Source organism: Melozone crissalis, unplaced genomic scaffold (assembly GCF_028551555.1).
Source record: "Melozone crissalis strain CALT ecotype California unplaced genomic scaffold, PUWL_Pcris_2 ptg000056l_1, whole genome shotgun sequence".
NCBI classification, from domain to species: domain Eukaryota; kingdom Metazoa; phylum Chordata; class Aves; order Passeriformes; family Passerellidae; genus Melozone; species Melozone crissalis.
In genome coordinates this window covers 8,034,169-8,039,746 of record NW_026535834.1, presented here as the reverse complement: position 1 = coordinate 8,039,746, position 5,578 = coordinate 8,034,169, and the positions used below count along the sequence as shown (strand labels likewise).

At 53.8% G+C, this 5,578-nt stretch overlaps 1 long non-coding RNA gene across 1 annotated transcript; it reads left to right on the top strand.

The window, feature by feature from the left end:
• Nucleotides 1–2,724: 2,724 nt before the first annotated feature.
• On the top strand, nt 2,725–5,578 carry LOC128943895 (uncharacterized). The gene is made up of 3 exons (XR_008483772.1): nt 2,725–2,908; nt 4,236–4,444; nt 5,422–5,578. It is a non-coding gene; the product is annotated as an uncharacterized LOC128943895 (long non-coding RNA).

The window sequence follows — 5,578 nt, the reverse complement described above, 5'->3', positions numbered from 1 at the left end:
TTAAAAAAGTATCCTGTGTAGCATCATTTCTATTTTAACATTTTTTTATAACCTAAAACTATATTTAACACACCACTAAAGAGAATTAATACAGCATTACTTTCTAACACAACACATATAACATTCACTTAATATTTGCCAAAAGCCAATCATAAAATACATGTATTTTTCACAGGAAGAACGGCGCCTTGCTTTTCTCTGTGAAGACAAATGTGGCACCGCGGTCTCGCTCACCCCCTGCCGCCCCGCCTGCCGCCCTCACGGTCCCGGCACCCGTTCCCCCGGTTTCGGCCGCCCCACTGCACCCCAGGGCCGCTCCCGCCCTCCCGTTAGTCCGTGCTGCCCCGGCTACTGCGGTTCCAGCCCCGGTTCCGCCAACACCGCGGCCCATCCTCGCTCCCGCCCCTACGAGCAGCGTCACCCTCGCCGGGAGATTATGTCCGCAATGGCAGCAACGAACTCTAGTTCTCAGCCATAGCCGCCATTACGGGGCAGCTCCGGTAAGGTCGGGCGCCTGCACTTTTCTCAAACCTCCCGGTTCGCCCCTCCAACATGACTCAGCGCCGGCGATGCCAGATCTGCGTCCGCCGCTGCTGCGTCTTCGCCGTCTCTGCCGCTCTGCCCAGAACGTCTGTCTCGGCGGCAGAGCTCTTTGTGTAAGTTACCGTACCTGAACCGTGCCATCCCTTCCTCCCTGCTTCTCTGGCGGCGTTCCAGCGCAGTTCTGGTTGGGGACCTGTGGCCGGGACACGGGGCGCCCCAGCTCCCCAATCCACCCCGTGCTGCCGCCGCTCCAGTTCGGTTTCCCGGCACCGGCGCTCGGGCAGTGCCGCTCCTCCCCGCCGGGCCCGGCAGCCACGCCAGCCCAGCTTGCGAGCTGCACGCCGCGGCCCAGCCTCGCCCATCGCTCGGCCACCGCTCGCCATGACCCCTCCCGCAGCAGCCCCACGCCGCTCCTCCGGTCTCCCGCCACCGCCCGGGGTCATCCCCGCTAACCGGGCCGCTCTGGCATTGCCCAGGGTCGCTCTCCCCCTCCTGCCAGCCCGCCCGCCCGCCCCGGTCAGTCCCCGTTCCCGGCACGGCTGCGGCCGCACCGGCTCTCTTAGGGAAAATAGACCAATCCCTCATCTTTTTCTTTATTATTTTCAATAGCCTTTCTCCCGTGTTTTGAGAAAGAATTTGGAGAGGGCTGCCTTTAGAACTAAGCTTTAAAGCGTTAACCTGAGCACCGATGTGGTTAGTAGGGAACGGAGCTCGGGGCGGGACGGGGCTGAGGAGGGGCTATAGCGCTGAGGGGACAGGATCGCGCCGAGTTTCGGCCCTCCAAGGGCGGGACGTAGGCGGGTAGTGCGGAGCCGCGGCATGGGGGCCTATCAGGGGAGACAGCGTGCCACGCCTGGTGCCCGGCGCCCAGCGTCCACTTTTCCGGCGCTCAGCGTCCCCGTTTCTGGCGCAGGCAGGTATGGGGGAGCGGTCGCGCTGAGGCGGGGGGCACCGAGGGGAGCCCTGGCGCGGTCGGCGCGGTTCATAGAGCGTGCGGAAAGGAAGGACCTCAGGCATGGCCGCGGGCCACGCCGCGGACCAGCCAGATTGACCGCCGGGGCCGGGGCTGGGGTCCGGGCGGGGACCGGGGAGGCGGATGCGACTCGTCCATTTCCCTTATTTCAGTCCTTTGCTGTATTTTGTCGGTTTACCAAACCTTTCTAATTTTGGAAGGTTTGTGGACCTCGTACGGAGAGTAGCATAAGAGGCAGGACCACCAAGGCGGCTCCGGCCGTCGCGAGATGAGAAACCCCCAAAACCCGCAGCCAGCCTCTCTCCATCCCCCTCTCGCCGCCTCGGCTTTTCCTGCAATTCCCGAATTGCCGCAGCAGCGACCCCCGGGCGGGGAGATCTGGGAGCAGAGAGGAGAAGTTGTGGGGGGACCTCGCTGTGGCCTGGCAGGACCTGAAGGGGCTTCAGGAAAAATGGAGGGAGAATTTTCCCAAGGGATGAGTGCCCAGATGAGGGGGAGTGGGGTCAGGGGGGGAATTTGGGTTGGATTTGGGGTGGAATTGTTCCCTATGAGGGCCTGGCCCAGGTTATTCGATGGATTTCCCTCCCTGGGAGTGTCCAAGGCCAGGCTGGAACCACCTGGGATAGGGGAAGGACCCTCCCCATGGAACTGGGTGGGATTTTTTGGTGTTTCAGGTTCCTTTCCATCCCAAACCATTCCAGGATTCCCTGCTTTAGATGGGATTTTAGGGATCAATCCTTGCCTGGCCCAGGTGATTCCATGCATTCCCCATCCCTGGGAGTGCCCAAGGCCAGGCTGGACAGGGCTTGGAGCAGCCTGGGCTGGTGGCAGCTGTCCCTGCCCACAGGATGAGCTTTAAGGCCCCTTCCCACCCAAACCATTCCATGATTTGGGCTCAGCCTCCCTCCCCAGGGATGTCCTGGAGACCCAATTTCATGGGCACCAATTCCATGGGCACCATGACATTCTCTGGGATAATGCTCTCCAGGCTGGTCCCCATGGAGCACCTGAGCCATTTGTCACACACAGCCACGGTGACACTCTCTGTCCCAGCAGCCACCCTCATCTTTCCTTGGGAACGGGGTTGGGCTCTGTTTTAAACACCTCGAGTTTCCTCCTTTTCCCTTGAAAACAGAGTGGGTTTTTTTTAATTTCAAACTTCAAATTTACGTTTGAGTGTAAATTGCTCCTCCTTGACGCTCCATTTTTGTAACACACCACGTCTAAAGCCACCTCCCCTCCACCCAGGCACTGGAAAACCACCCAGGTGCTCTTCCTCTTTGTGGTGCTCATTTTTGGGTGCTGGCGCCCCAAATCCTCTCTGTTTCTGGACATCCATGGACATATTTTGGATCCTTCATCTCACCATGCTCATCGTCCTCCACCAAACCAGTGAGTGCAGCGTGCTCCTTGTTCCCTGGGAAGGAGATCTTGGGGTGGTTTTTGGGTTTTTGGGGTCGAGGGCTGTGTGGGAGCACCAGAGCAGCTCCATGGGGTGGATTTGTGCCCAGTGTTGGGATCCAGGGCTGGCATGGAAACCTGCTGGTAGAGGGCTGGTTCCCATCTCTGTGTGCGCCTCTGGGGTCCATCTCTGGGCAGCTGCTGCCCGGGAGCTCCTGGCAGAGGTTATTCCATGGATTTGCCATCCCTGGAGTGACCAAGGCCAGGATGGAGCCTCCTGGGACGCTGGAAGGTTCTGGGAGGTGGAACGGGATAATTTGAAGTTCTCTCCCGACCCAAACCTCTCCAGAATTCCACGACTCTCCTCCAAGGAGCAGCTCCAGGAGCTCCCTGTGCTGCTCAGGTCCCTGAGCTCAGAGTTTGGTGCTCAGAGCGAACCTTTCCAAGCCCTGTCCAACTTTCTCCTTTCCACTTTCCCCTCCAGGCTCTGTCCTCGTGCCCCCTTGCATGTGCCAGGCACTCCTTGTCCATTGGCAAGGAGCCCATGGGGGGTTTGGGGTGGTTTTGGGGACCCCCAGGAGGGTGGGGATGAGTGGGGTCAGCTCCACAGGGGTGCAGGATGGGGCAGCCAAGGGGAAAGATGCCCTGGCCTCTCCCCAGGCCATGGGAACTCTCTAAAGAGGAGAGATGAGCTCCATCTCTGCTCCAGATGTTGTTGCAGTGGTTTTAATTTGCTAATTTCAGATTTCTCTGCTAATGAACCCGTTACTGTGGTGAGTTAATGTTGGTCAATCACTAGTGCACTCATTGGAAAGTACTTACTTGTTTTTTGTTGTGATGTAGGATTAGGAGAAAGGTAAAGCAGGTTCAAAAGTTTAGAAGGGTATAAAGAAAAATTTATCAGCAGTAACTAAAAGAAACAGTAATAAGAATCAGAACAAAACTTTTATAACACTTCCCCTCTCCAACCTCCCTCTCTACCACTTTTTCTTTCCCACTGAGATTGTAAAGAGGCAAAACTTAGAAATTTTAAGTTTGTTTACTACCTCTAGAATAGCCTTTCTTCATTTCACTTAGGGAGAGAAGTCCCTCTTGTTAATTTTTTGGAGACTTCTCCACAAAAATTGGTTTGCTCGTGGCTCTCTCCACGAATAGCAGCCACCCAGGGAAATCCAAAATTGTGCAAGCCCTCTCATTTTCTGTAAGTTTTTCCCACTGCTGTGTTTATGGGCCATGTCAGCTTCTGGGGTACTGTCTGACAGATGAGCTGTTCAAAGGCAAAGGTTTTCATTATCTGTCTCTGAAATGATCTTCCCAGGGGCACTGGATCTTCATCACTCTTCTCTCCTTCTCTGCTCAAGCTTCTCATGGGATCACAGCTGCTTTAACATCTGCTTGCTTTGGCATGGAGGCTTCTGCTCGATATCTGCAATTTGAGCGCTTTTGCCTCCCTATTCCTTCACGCGTTGCAGGGGAAAAAGAGCCTTTCTCCATAGCTTACAAGAGGATTTCAGCCCAAAACTAAAGGTATCTCCTTATCTCTGCCTTGATTCTTCTTCGCTGAGCTTGGTGTTTTATGTGGTTCCTCTGCACTGCCTGTATTTTATTCCTTTCTCTCACTTGAGGGAGGATTGAAGAAGTTTAGTAAGGGGCAATAGGTGACAAGGTCCATAGAGCAAAGGTTATTATGGCCACTCAGCCGAGAGCACGCTGTTATCTTCAGGGATACCCCTTAAATACCTTTTAATTACATCAGTCTGTTGCATATCCATACACCCTTGTGCATATCCATGAACTAGTTTACATTTTCCAGGAACTATTTTATGTGGTCTCTCTTTGGGTCTCCCTTTTTAAAGCACGCATTTTCGTGGTTGTGGTTTGAAACCATCCTTATCCCCTCCAGTTTTTGGGCCCTGGCCTGCACTGCCTTCAGGTGAGTGCTGATGGTTGGCAGGTCTGTACAGGTGTCCTCATCCTGTGTGGACTGGCTGTTATCCCATCCAAGCAGGCAGTTTAACACAAGCATCCTAAAATCATCTGTTTCACTGAGCTTAATTAACAACAGAAATAAAAACTACATCTTTATAACAAAGTTACATTAACATCACACATATAGAACCCATTTTAACATTTGCAAAAAGCCAATATTATATTATAATATGTATCTATAACATCCCCATAGGCCCCTGCTCAGCTTGGCTTGCCAGGGACATAGAGCCAGCTCCTGTGGAGGGCATGGCGTGATGTAATATCACCTGATCTTGAAAAATAAACAGTAAAAAAAGTATCCTGCACCACTGAGTAAGAATATGCATATATGAGTAACATAAGTAAGAATAAGTTTTGGCTAGGGGTCTGACATGCCACAAGAAAATTGGCTGGGCACACAAATTCCTTCATTCCCGTGACTGCGCTTTTCCGTTGTTCAGTCCTTTGCTGTGTTTTGTCAAAGTTTCTCAAACCATTAAAATTCTGAAAGTGAGCGTGGATCTCGTCACTTCCAGGCATGTACGAGACGAGCACCGTAAGAGGCGAGCCCATCATGGCAGCTCCAGCCAGTGAGAGGTGAGAGAACTGAGGAGAATCCCCCAAAACCTGCAGCCAACCCCTCTCCATCCCCTCTTTTGTAGTGAGTCCAGAGTTTCAAGGTTCCCTTCCCTG